At 45.2% G+C, this 13,791-nt stretch overlaps 1 long non-coding RNA gene across 1 annotated transcript in view; it reads left to right on the top strand.

Annotated features, from left to right (window-relative positions):
- LOC124245916 (uncharacterized) overlaps positions 1-7,210 on the top strand; it is a 9,116-nt gene extending 1,906 nt beyond the window's left edge. The window contains exons 2-4 of the long non-coding RNA XR_006890360.1: positions 965-1,072; positions 3,386-3,544; positions 3,937-7,210. This is a non-coding gene — a long non-coding RNA (uncharacterized LOC124245916). The remainder of the gene's footprint in view (positions 1-964; positions 1,073-3,385; positions 3,545-3,936) is intronic.
- Positions 7,211-13,791: the final 6,581 nt, after the last annotated feature.

The following is a 13,791-nucleotide window of genomic DNA, read 5'->3' as shown; positions in this document are numbered from 1 at the left end:
CTGAGGGGCATCAGAGTCCTGGTCTGATCAAGTGGTCCTGGGGAGAGGGCATGGGGAAGCAGCCCACTGGCAAACAGCACTTTGAGGCCTGCCCTTCTCCGATCTTTTAACTAGCCCCCCATCAGCTGCTTACCAGCTTCTGACTCACCCTCCCCTGGGTGGGAGAAGGAGTGGGGAGGTGATGATGGATGGAAAGAGGAGAAGAGAAAGGTAGAGTTAGGGTGAGGAGAACAAGTTGGGCTCGTGGTCTCCTTAATGTGATTTAGAATTTTATATTAATATATCACCTCAGAAAAAAATTAATGAGAAACGTGAAGAAAATAGGATAATGAATATGATAATATATGGGGAGTGCTTTGGGCTTCTTGGAACAAAGGTGCAAGGAATTATTGCTGTGATTTTCTCACGGTGCATATATATTTTTATTAAACTCTAAAAAAATGCCAGTAGATTCACTTCTTTGCGAGGTATTAATGCCCCGCAGAGGAGTCGTTCTTCAATTAGTTCCCTGAGCCTTGGCCCACCTCTTGGCTGTTTTCTCGTCGCTCTTCTGGAGACTTCCAGCTTAAGGGACACGGAGAGTAGATTAGAATACTCAGTGGCTTTGCCCAGAGTGTCTTGTGTGCACGTGCCTGGGGAGCTGGCTTCCTGAGCAAGGGGGGCTCAGGAGGGCTGGGGAGCAGAACAGAGGGGCGTTGCATACAAAACAGAACTGAAATTCAGGGCCCTGAATGGATGAAAAGTTGGGGTAACCAGAGGGGAAAAACAACTTACTGTGTTCAGTCTCCTGGCCTCTCTCCTGCCCAAGGGTCCGCTTGGGCCAGACTTCTTTTTGATGATTTAAACATAGTTAAATATAAGTTCCCAGTTGGAAGGGAACTTTTGGGCCTACCTTGCCAAGGGGCCACAGAGACTGGAACTAAGACAAGAACCCCAATCTCTATTTCTCTCTTCTCTATACCAGCAGTTCTCCCCGCACAGTCCGGAACAGCAGCAGCAGCAGCACCGGGAACTTGTGAGAAATGCACATGCTCAGGCCCCGCCCAGGACCCACTGACTCAGAACTCTGGGGGTAAGGCCTAGCACTCTGTTTTCACAAGATGCTCAAGTTGGAGTACCCGTGTGCTGGATTGAGTACTCTGCAGGAAGCTACACATTGTTCCGCTCTAGAAGAACAAAAGGAGGGGGCTGGCCTCGGGAAAAATGCATGAACTATGTGCAAAAGTGAGATAAGTGTTGGGAAGGTCTGGATACTGAATGCCACAGGTTGGATGTTCCAGAAGGCAGATTCTGAGATGGAGTTTAGCATGTGCGATGTTTATTAGGGATGCCCTTGGCATGGGTACCTATGGGATGGGGGTGGGGGAAGCAGGAGTGGGGAGAAGGAGAAGTGGAGCTGTGATGAAGGCCAGAGGACAGCCTCAGCAGTCCCATGGGGAGCTCGGGAGCTCAGATGGCCCATCAGAGTTGCAACAAGTTGAGGGAAGATGGCCAGACCTTTACACCCCATCTCAAACAGTCATTGGGTATGGGGGCTCGGGGAGGGGCGTGGTCTTGAGTTTGGCTGCTCCCAGCAGCTGAGGCTGTCCCTGAAGAGGCTGAGAGCTGAGTGCTGCCTAGGGATAGCATGCCCCACACCTGGGCAGTGAGCCATTCCATGAGAGGGGATCTGGGTGGTGCATCACAGCACCCGCCACCCTGGACTGTGTAATTTAGTTGCTGCAGGTAAACAGGAAGCCAGAGTGAATTCCCACCCTCATTCCCAGCCCTCGAGTGGGCACAGATCTCTTGCTTCTGCCTGCACAATTTAGGCACCTTAACTGCACAGAATGACACCATGTATCCAGCCAGCAGCCAACAGAGAAACTGCTGAGGATCGCAAGGACCTGGGTCTCAGAGGACCAGGGGCCTCACTCTCAGTTCCGTCACTCACCAGTTGGGTGACCTTGACCATATTTCTCTCTGCCCCTCTAAGTCTGTTTCTTTGTAGGAATTGCTATGAGTATATACGTGGTTGTTCATAGGAAATTATAAATGCTTTCATTCATTCAATAAATACTTATTGAGAGCCAACTCTATGTCAGGCTAGGAATGCCCTTCCTGCCCTCATGGAACTGAGAATCTATTGGGGGGATCAGAAGTCCGATAAACACACAAATATTTAACTATGAATCGTGGTGTCATGAAGGAACAGAAAAGGGTGTCAAAGAAGACCCAAAGGGGCTTCATTTAGATGGGAGGCAGCTGGGGCGGGGAGGCCTCTCTCTGGATGCCACATTAAGCTGAGGAAAGAAGGATAAGGAATCTTCTGGGGGCGGTGGGGGGTGGGGAGGTCATTTTGGGCAAAAGGAACAGCAGATACAAAGGGCCTGAGGCAGGAAGGGCCTTGGCTTGTTGAGGAGTGGGGCTGAGGATGGGGGAGGTCGGATACAGAGCCCTGAGGGCTGTGCTAAGGAGTTTGGATTTTCTGCCTAGTGAAGTGGGAAGCTATCAGAAGGTTTGAAGTAGGGAAGTGACAACGATTGCTCTGGCTGCAGTGTGGAGAGCAGATGCAGGGACAAGGGTGAGAGCAGTTAGGGACTATAGGTGAGGGATGATGGCAGCTGGGACCATGGTGGTGGTGTCATGGAGGTGAAGGGCTGTGGACAGGTCCCAAATGGACTGGAGGGAGAACTGACAGGACTTGGTGGTTGTTTGGAAGTGAGGGGTGAAGGAGAGGAAGGTGTCCACTTTGGTTCCTTGGTTTCTGACTTGAGCAACTGAGTGGAGGGAGGCACAGTTCCAGAAAGTGGCCAAGGGATGCTGGGGGAGGCCCAGAGAGGAGTGGTGCTCAGCAAGGCTTAAGTCTGCCCGCCTTGGCTAAATGTCTGTTAAACTGAACCAAGGACTCAGGGACTGTTGAAATACAGGCAGCAAAGAATTGGGATGGTTAACAGGAAAGATCCCACTTATGCACAGCGAGAAGAGAAAGTGGAAGGAGAAGGGGAAGAGGAGAAGGAAGAAATCATCTGTGGCAAGTCAACAGCAGTTAGTACTTGCCATGGGCCATGTACTATTCTAAGCACTTTATAGATAGTATCTTATTTATTCTTGACAGCTATTCTCTGAAGCAGATAAAATTATCGGCTTCATTTTACATACAAGGAAAAGGAGGACTAGAGAGGTTATGTAACTTGTGCAAGGTCACACAGCCAGGAAGTGGTGCAGCCAGGCTTCGAAGCAGGCAATGTGGTTCTGGAGCGTGAGCTTGAACACACTATACCTTGATGCCCCTCAAAATACCAGCTGATGCTAAACAGACATCTACCTGGGCCCTCTGAGCAGTTTCACATGCATTGTCTCTATTCTTCCCACAACCCTCATTTCACTAATGGGGAACCTGAAGGCTCAGAGGTTCAATAACTTGCCCGAGATCACTCGACTAGAAAAGAGCTGAGCCCGCCTTGAAACCCAAGTCTATCTGACTTCAAAGGCCCTGCTGTAACCGCCATACTGCACCTTTCCCCAGAGGCCTTCGGACTGTCTTCAAGAGTCAGGAGACAAAGTAAGTCTTTTATACTTCATTCCAATGGCCAGCTTTAATGCCTGTGGTAGGAACAGAGACACGCTGGATATCTCCCCTCTCAGATTCCTTGATACATTCTCCAAAGCTCCTTGGAACTGGGATCTTCATCCCTTGTCCATCTATCCATCCCTCAATGCATCCAGCTAGCCAGCCAGTCTCATGGCTGAGACTCAGCCATGTGCTTAATTCTGCTCTGGGTTTTCTGGTACATTCAAAATGAGTATAACACAGTGTCCCTGACCTTGGGAATTTTCCAATCAATCTAGTTGGAGAATAAGAGGGACCCTTTATGTAGCTCTTTTTGGTACCCTAAGCACCTTCACCTGTTTTTATCATTGATCCTTACTGTGCTATGCACGGCCCTTTCACAGATGAGAAGACAGAATTCTGCCAACAGCCACATGAGCTTAGAAGAGGATCCCAAGCCCCAGAAAGGAACATGCTCTGGCTGACACCTTGATTGCAGCCTTACGAGATTCAGCAGAGGGCCCAGCTAAAAGCTGTGCTCCAACTCCTGGCCCATGGAAATGGCACAAATGTACATGGCGGCAAGCCACTAAGTGTGTGGTAATTCGTTATGCAGCATGGGAAACTGGTTTTGGTGGCCAAGCAATATATCCCGTCCCACGCTCTCCCCTCCACTTGTGATTTTGACATTCCTCCCATCGAGAGGCAGAGTCTAATTCCCTGCCCTTGATTCCAGATGGACTCGTGACTCTGTTGATGATAGAGGCCATGGAAGTGAAACTGACTTTCAAGGCCGGGTGGTAAAAAGCAATGCAGCTTCCACCTTGCTGCTGGATCACGTGCTCTCAGAGCCCTGAGCTGCCCCATAAGAAGTCTGACTATGCTGGGGCTGCCTTGCTGTGAGGCTGCGTGCAGGCCCTCTGGTTGGCTGGCCAGCCCAGGCTCCAGACATGTGAGAGAACAAACCTGCAGCGGATCCTAGCCTCCAGTCCTGGAGTCTCTCCCAGCCTTCTAGTCTTCCCAGCGGAGGTTCTGGACAGCATGGAGCAGAGACAAGCCATCCGCTCTGGGCCCTAACCAAAGTTCTGATCCACAGAATCCGCGAACATGATAAAATCGTTGTTTTACATAACCAAGTTTTGGGGCAGTTTGTTACACAACAATAGCAATGAGAAAACACGGCCAAACCCCAAAACCATAGGGTGGGGAAATCAACTCTGCTTATTCTAATGTGAAGTACTAAAAATTAACATGGCAAAGGGCATAAATGTATAATTTTAATATAGCAAGGGCTTGCAGGATTGGGAGCAATACCACATAGAGCCACCATACCACCACCATAGAGCCTTATATCCATTTATGTTAAGGCTTCAACTGAGGCCCAGAGAAGGCTCCTGCTTTGTCCATGATCACACAGCGTCAGCATCAAGGCTTCAGAATCAGCCCTGGTGGGTATCCAGGACTGTCCATAGCTGTACACTTGCCACACCCTGATCTGGAACTGGTTGAACGAACTTGACCTGAGAATGACCTTCCCAGTAAAAGAGGAGCCCAGTGAATGTAGATCCTGGACAATCTCCTTAGCTTTTAAAAGCCCCGGGCTGGTACTGTTGTAAATGGTTGTGCAGTATCGATATTTATTGGACTTTGCATCCTATGAGTACGTTTCGTGGCTGCACACCCATGATGGGTCACCTTTTTTTTTTAAAGATTATAGATGTAACATGCAAAAATCATATTTGTTACATTTATACATATTTATATCATACATTTGCAGCATATAGAGGCACTCAGAGTATATATTATTTATAAGCATCGCTGCGGTTCAGGTTTGTTAGAAAGGCTCAGAATGAGAGTGTGTTTGTAAAGTGCTCCAGGGTCCTCTGGGATGAGGGCAGCTATGTGAGTGTAAGTCATTATCATTAAACTAAACTGCCTTCCTCCGATTACTGACAGCACCGAAGAGGTTCTCCCGCCTCCTCGGCCCCTGCGCACGGCCTGGTAATGCCGGGATAATATAAAGATAATATTACTGTAATAAGTGCTTTGCAGCATTTATGCCTTTATTAGCAGCAGCCATATTGTAAGGCAGGCAGAGGCCCCCAGGAGCGCCAAGGGGTTAGTGCCGAGGGCGGAACACTCGGAGCGGCGAGCAGAATTCCGGGTCCGAGCTAAGTGTGGGGGCAATGTAGCATGAGGTTAAGTTCTTGCTCCTTATTCCCTCCTGCTGAGCCTCTTTCCAATGACAGTTGATCCCCAAATATGCTACTGAGTCCAGCTGGGGCTGGGGCTGGATGGGGTATAACTGATATAGGGGAGCTTCTGGAATTCTAGCCCCAGGGGCACCCCGCTGCATTTTAAGTGGCCTCCAAACCCCGGGGAGGCCCCAAATTGACTGCATGGCCCCTCCCTCTGATTGAGGTGTAATGAAGAGGTCCACAAAGCCGTGGGCTTCCCAGAATGAAATTAATCTACAGGGTTGAATGGCTTCATCGGCCGCCCCCATGTAACTATCATATAGCGTAAAAATAGGAAGGAGCTTCTGAATAGCTCTTAGATTTTACAAAGGGCCCCTTTCCCCTTCGAGTTGCATGTGTGTTATACTTGTTACAGGTAGCATCTATCTTCCTGCCATATACTTGCAAAGTAGAGAAACGTGTTATTTATAGATCTTGGATCTCAGGGCGTTGAGAAATCCAGGAGTTACATCCACCATCTCATGTGACCCTTCTAGCATCTCTGCGAAACTAGTCTTGTGTATCATCCCCATTTTATAGATATGGAAACTGAGGTCCCGAAGGGTTGAGTGAGTGGACCAAGGTGGTATGTCAGGAAGAATCAGAACTGGAATTCAGGCCTTTTGACCCAGGGTCAGCAGGCTTTTCCTGCCGGCTGTCCTGCCGAGGGAGGATTTGCACAGCAGAAAGGGACCTACCTTCCACAATTTTGCTTTGGAGGAGACAAAAATCAGAAGGGAGGAGGCCAAGGTACTGGTTCTCTATTGCTGCATAACAAAGCGCCCCGACACGGCAGTCGTTTTCTCGTTACCTCTCACAGTCCTGGGGTGACTGGGCCCTGTGAGGCACCTCTGACTTGGGGTCTCTCATGCCACTGCAGGCAGATGGCTGGAGGTGGGGACATCTCAAAGGCTTCTTCTCTCGCATGTCTGGTGCTTGGGTGGGGAACAGCTGAGGGCTGGCACAGCTGGGCTCCTGGCCTCTCCGTGTGGTCTCCCCACACCGTCCTTCCAGCATGGCAGCCTCAGGACGGCTGAATTTTTTAGATGGCCACTCAGGGCTCCCCAGGTGGGTGTCCTGTGAGAGACAGCCAGGTGGAAGGTGTCCTGCCTTTTACGGTCTAGCTTTGGAAATCACATAGTGTCACTTTTTGTTACTTTCATAACTATTTGTTAGCAGTGAGTTGTGAAAGCCAGCCCATATTCAAAAGGAGGGGGATTAGGGCCTAGCTTTTCACGGGAGGACTGTCAGAGATTTCAGAGGCAGGTTTTAAAACCACCAGAGCTCTGTTCAGACCACTTCTTCTCGAAGCTTCTTCCAGGACCTCAAGCAGGACTCAGGCAAGGGTTAGCCACCCCTCCCCACATTCCTTCCCCACTTGCCTCCTTTAACCAGCCAAACTGCCCTTGGCTCCAGCGTGATCTGATGAAGTGACTGGGGTACTGGTTGATGGCACCATGCTCGTGTGCTGATAACACCAAAAGGCCAGGCTAGGCTCATGGGTGGTGACCCACATCCCAGTTAAGGAGCCACAGCAATCCATAATCAAAAGCCCCGGTAAGAGGGCCTCAGCAGAAGCTGCTTGCAGGAGCGGCAGCCCCAGCAACAGACAGCCGCTGGGCCAGAGCGGCTGAGAAGGTGTGTTTGCCTTTTGGCTGAGACGCTTTAAAACCCCAGTGACTCGGTTTCATTTTGAACCTGACAGATAAAAGGCCGACTTTGACTGAGAATATTAACTTTCTGGCTCCCACCCAAGAAAGCTGAACAGATGAGGAAATAATATAAAATAGAAGGCGTCTGCAAACACTGATTGTCGGCTGCTTTCCATAAAATACGCCCACTGTTATGTGTAACACTCCCCGAGTCTTTCATTTCTTGGCCCCCTCCCTCTTTTTTTGCTCCTGGTGCCGAAGGAGCTGCCTTCTCTTATTTAGAAAAAAAGACAGACAGAAAGACAGGAAAGGGTGCATGTGCTGAAAACAGCTCCCAGCTTGTCTCCAGGAGGCGCCAAGCAGGTGCACCCACAGGCTAAAACTTCTGGCTCCTTGATGAGAAGAACGGAGGAGGCTCCCGGGCCAGCCCCAGGAGAACGTGGCCTCAGGGTCCCAGGGTGAAGGCCTGGAAGGGTCTCCTGCAGCTGCTCCTGGACTGCCCATCCCTGGCCCCTCCAGGCCGTGCAAAGAGAGAGGAGAGATGCTGACAGCAGAGGCTACAGGAAGTGCTCTGCGTTGCGCCTCTCCACTCCACACTTCATGGCCGCTGCCGCTTCTGTGGCTGCCCCTTAATTGCAAGCATGAGGCCTGGACTAGGAGGGACCACGCTTGACATGCCACGGCCTGCAACCTAAGAAAACAGGATGACTTGTGTATTAGTCTGCTCGGGCTGCCTTAACAAAGTACCACACACCGGGCGGCTTAAACAACAGAAATGCGCAGTCTCACTGTTCTGCAGGCTGGAAGTCTGAGGTCAAGGTATCGGCAGGGTTGGTCCCTTCTGAGGGCCGTGAGGGAAGGATCTGTTCCAGGCCTCTCTCCTTGGCACATAGGTGGCCTTCTTCTCCGTGTCTTCATGGCATCTTCCCTCTGTGTGTGTCGGTGTCCACATTTCCTTTTCTTGTAAGGACACCAGTCATATTGGATTAGGGCCCATGATAATGACCTCATTTTAACGTGATCACCTCTGTTAAGGCTCTGTCTCCAAAACCAGTCACATTCTGAGGTCCTGGGGGTTAGGACTTCGACATAGGAATTTGGAGAGAACACAATTGAGCTCATTAACAACTCTGTGGCCTAAAAATGAAAATAACGATGGGGCATGCCCTCAGCTGTATTCCAGAGCAGCAACCTAGGCCCAGCCCACTGCTTGAGGAGTACCTCACACTGATAGTCGCCCTGCCTTGGCCTGTCATTGTGCCCGGCCGCCTCTGCTGTCTATCCTCCTTCCCTGCCTGGTCAGTGAAAGCCCAGAGCTTGCAGGCAGGTGATCAAGAGGCTCCTTGAAAAGTAGAATACTTGTGGGTATTAACTCCCTGTGCTACACACTGGCATCTCCACGGCTGGCCTGGCTCACGAGGGAAGGCCTCTAGACCGTCTAGAAAGATAAGATTAGTAAGGAAAACAAGAACTGGAAGGTGGTCATCAGCCCCGAGCACCTCCAGTGCGTGGTCTGGGCAGCAGACGGAAACTGAAACTGTCACCAACTTGACCTGGGATACTGGGCAGGTCGCCATAGTTCTCCATGCTTACTTTTCGTGTCTAAAAAAAGGAAGAAAAGGAAATCTATCCACTTAACGATTTGAAACCTCATTGAGTGGGTCCAGCCTACCAAAGTCTGGCTGGGCCCATGACGCCAAGCCAGCTAGCAGGCCAGCTGAGGGGGGCTTCTCCTCCCACAGACTTCAGCGGAAAATGTCAGAGGTTCTCCTGAAGCCAAGACAGTGGTTCTCTGTCTGCCTCACCCATTGCAGGCACACAGCCTCAATTCTTTGGTATCCAGAGGCCTGAAGCAGTTGCGTGACCTCCGAGTCAGCCTCCAATGAACAGAATGGAGGGGAAATATAATTGCTCCCAAAGCAGTGCTTCTCAGACTTTTTTTTTTTTTTTTTACTGCAGTGGTAAGAAATTCTCAGCACAACCTCTAATACACACACACACACATACACACACACCCCCACACACATTCCACAACCTGTACCTTCAAATTTTGTCCAGAACCAACCACTTCTCCTCACCTCCACTTTGGTCTAGGCCACCATCATCTGTCACCTGGATTGACACAACAGTCCCCCGACTGGTCGCCCTGCCTCACCCTTTCCCCGACTGGTTCAGTGATTTCTCAACCCAGCATCGAGAACGAGCCTCTTAAAATTTGGCTAAGTCAGATTGTGTCATTCTTTGGCCCAAAACTCTCGCATGGCATACCTCAGAGGAAAACCCAAGTCCTCTCAGGGGCCAACAAGGCCTTCTGGGTCTTGCTCCCTGCAACCTTTGGCCTCACCTCCTGTTCTTCCCCTCACTCCCTGTGCTCCAGGCACACTGGCCTGCTCGCTCCTCAGACACGCCTGGCCTCCCTGTTTCTTTTGCCGAAGACGCTTTTCTACAGCTCTCTTGTCAGGAGCCATGGGGAGACTTAGAACCCCTTCAGTGCAGGGCTCCCTGCGCTCACCTCTGCCCTGACCACAGAATGCCAAAAGGGGCCAGTGCCCACTCCTTGCCACTTCATCAAAAACCAGTTGACCATACTGCTATGAGTTTATTTTTAGATGCTTTATTCTGTTTCATTGATCAACGTGTCTATCCTTTTGCCAATACTGTACTGTCTTGATCATTTTAGCTATCCAGTAAGTCTGAAAATCAAGTAGTATGATTTCCTTATTCTGTATTCTTTTTCAGATTTCCTTTAGTCCTTCTAATTCCTTCGTCTTTCTATATAAATTTTAGAATCAGCTTATTTATATGTGCAAAACTCCTGCTGGGGTTTTGATTGGTGTTGCATGAAATCTACAAGTCATTTTAGTGAGAATGGACATATTTGTTTACGCTGAACTTTAACAATCCATGACCATGGTATATTATTCCATTTCTCCAATTCTCTTAGGTCTTTTTTGATGCCTTTTATCATTTCTTTGCATTTTTCAGCATACAGATCCTATACATATTTTGCTATATTTATGCCTAAGGAGTTCATTCTTTTCGAGTGGTTATAAATTGTATTGCTTTTTAAATTTTTGGTTTACAATTGTACATTGCTAGTGCATAGAATTACTGTTTATTTTTGTATGTTGCCCTTATATCTGCAACCTTGCTAAACTTACTAGTTCTAGGAGGTTCTGTTTTGTTTTGTATATTCCTTGGGATTTTCTATGTAGATAATCACATTGCCTGCAAATAGGGACAATTTTATTTCTTCCTTTCCAATATATATGCTTTTATTTCTTTTTCTTGCCTTATTTCACTGCCTAATCCACTGGTGTTGAATTGGAGGGGTCATTGTGAATATCCTCGCCTTGTTCCTGATCATGGGGAGAAAGCATTCTATTTTTCATCAAGTGTGATGTTAGCTGCAGGGTTTTCGTAGATGTCCCTTTATCAGGTTAAAGAAGGACCCTTCTATTTCTAGTTTGCTGAGAGTTTTTATCATGAATGGATACTGAATTTCATCAAGTGCACTTTCTGCATCAATTAATAAGATCTTGTAGTTTTTCTTCTTTAGGCTGTCAATATTGTATAAGTCAATATTGAACTACATTTATCTGTTTTTGAATATTACATTTCTGAGGTAAATCCCACTTGGTTGTATTATGGTTTTACATATTGATGCATTCAATTTGCTAATATTTCACTGAGAATTTTTGCGTCTATGTTCATGACAGATGTTAGTGTGTAGTTTTCTATTCTTGTGCTGTCTTTTTCTGGCTTTGGTATTAGAGTAACATTGTTACATAAAATGAGTTGGGAAGCATTCCATGCTTTGCTGAGTTCTCTGGAAGATATTTTATAGAATTGATGTTATGTCTTCTTTAAATGTTTGGTAGAATTTGCCATCTGGGCCTAGAGATTTCTTTTTTGGAAGATTTTCCACTACAACTTTAATTTCTTTAATAGTTAAAGGACTATTCACGTTATCTAGTTCATCTTGGGTCAGTTTTGCTAATTTGTGATTTGCAAGGAATCAATCCATTTCATTTAAATTATGAAATTCAGATGCATAGAGTTGTTCATATTATTATCTTATTATCCTCTTAGTATTTGCAGGGTCTGCAGTGACATTCCCTCTTTCCTTCCTGATATTGGAAATTTGCGTTTTCTCTCTCTCTTTTTGTCAGTCTGGCTAAAGACTTATCAATTGTAGTGATCTTTTCAAAGAACTAGTTGTTGACTTAGTTGATTTTATCTATTGCTTATTTGTTTTCTATTTGACTGATTTCTTCTCTTTATTATTGCCTTCTTTCTGCTTGATTTGGATTTATTTCATTCTTCTTTTTCTAATTGCTTAAGATGGAAGCTATTGGTTATTATTTGAGAACTTCATTTTCTAATGTAAGCATTTAATGCTATAAATTTCCCTCTAAGCACTGCTATAGATATGTCACACAGATTTCAATATGTTGCTTTTTTATTTTCATGCAGTGCAAAATATATTTAAATTTTCCATGCTATTTCCTCTTTGATCCGAGATTATTTAGAAGTATGTTGTTAACTTTCCCAGTGTTTGGAGCTTTTCCTTTTACCTTTCTATTATTGATTTTTAGTTTAATTCCATTATGGTCTGAGATCATACTTTGTATAATTTCTATTCTTTTAAATTTGTTAAGATTTGTAGTACATTGTCTATCCTGGTGACAGTTTCATGTTCACTTGAAAAAACTGTGTATTCTCCCATTGTTGGGTGGAATGTTCTATAAATGTCAATTAGATCCAGTTGGTTGACATCATTGTTCAGTTCTATGTGCTTGCTGATTTTCTGCCTACAAGTTCTATCTATGACTGAGAAATGAGTGTTGAAAAGTTTCTAACTATAATCGTGGATTTTTCTATTTTTCTTTTCAGTTCTGTCAGTTTTTGCTCCATGTAGTAGAAACTCTTTTGTTAGGTTGCATGCACACTTAGCACTGCTATGTCTTCTTGATGAATTGATCCTTTTATCATTATGTGATGTCCCTCTTGATCCTTGGTAACTTTCTCTGCTCTGAAATTTCTTTTGTCTGATATTAATAGAGCTACTCCACCTTTCTTTTGATTAATATTTGCATGATACATCTTTTTCATCCTTTCACTTTAACCTACTTCTATCATTATATTTGAAAGGAATTTCTTGCAGACACCATATAGTCAGGTTGTGTTTTTCTTTTATTAATTAATTCTGACCATCTTTCTTTTAATTTGTGTGTTTAGGCCATTTATATTATGTAATTATTAATATGTTTGCATTAATTCTACCATTTTGTTCTTCAGTTTCTGTTTGTTCCCTCTGTTTTTTGTTCTTCTGTTTCCCCTTTCTTGCCTAATTTTGGGTTTTTGAACATTTTCTAAGTAAAGTTTTTATTTTAGAAAAATTTTTGGTTTGCAGAAAAGTTGCAATGATAATAAAAATTGCAGAGAGTTCTTATATATGCCTCACCCAGTTTCCTCTAAAGTTAACACTTTACATTACTATGATACATTTGTCAAAATTAAGAAACCAGTAATTGGTACATTATTATTAATTAAACTTCAGGCTTTATTTGGATTTCACCAATTTTTCTATTCACCTTATTTTTCTATGCTGAGACTCAATCCAAGATACCACATTGTATTCAGTCATAGTGTTATTTGAACAATTTTTGTATTCAATTTTAATTTATCGATTGCAATTTTGACTATATCGCATATGGTTATTTTAGTGGTTGCTCTAGGTATTACAAAATATATATGTTTTCACCATCAATTTAGAATCAATATTTTGCCACTTCAATTGGAATGTATAAAATCTACTACTGTTTAAGGCCCTTTACTCTCTTCATTTTGTGCTACATTCATCTTATATGTTATATCTATGTATATTAAACTCCCAGAAGATACTGTTATAATTTTTGCTTTCAATGGTCAAACATAATTTAAATATCTCAAAATAGAAGAATAACCTATTATATTTACTCAGATGTTGACCATTTCTGCTGCTCTTTCTTTATTTCTGGTATGCCAAGTTTCCTTCTGCTACCATTTCCCTTTCGTTTGAAGAACTTCTTTTAGCAATTCTTTTAGAGCAGATCTGCTGATTACAAATTCTCTCAATTCTCCATCATCTGAGAATATCTTTATTTCACCTTCATTCATTCCTGAAGTATATTTTGGCTCAATTTAGAATTGTGTTGACAGTTATTTTTTCTTAGCACTTTAAAAAGGCGGTGCCACTTCCTTTTGGCCTCCATCATTTCTGTGAGCTGTCTGCAGTCATTCAAATTGTTGTTCCTCTATAGGTGAGGTATGGTTTTTCTCACACAGCTTTTGAGAGTTTTTCTTCATCTTAAGTTTTCACCCATTA

This window comes from Equus quagga, chromosome 10 (assembly GCF_021613505.1).
Source record: "Equus quagga isolate Etosha38 chromosome 10, UCLA_HA_Equagga_1.0, whole genome shotgun sequence".
Taxonomy (NCBI): domain Eukaryota; kingdom Metazoa; phylum Chordata; class Mammalia; order Perissodactyla; family Equidae; genus Equus; species Equus quagga.
This window is presented reverse-complemented; position numbering and strand designations above follow the sequence as displayed.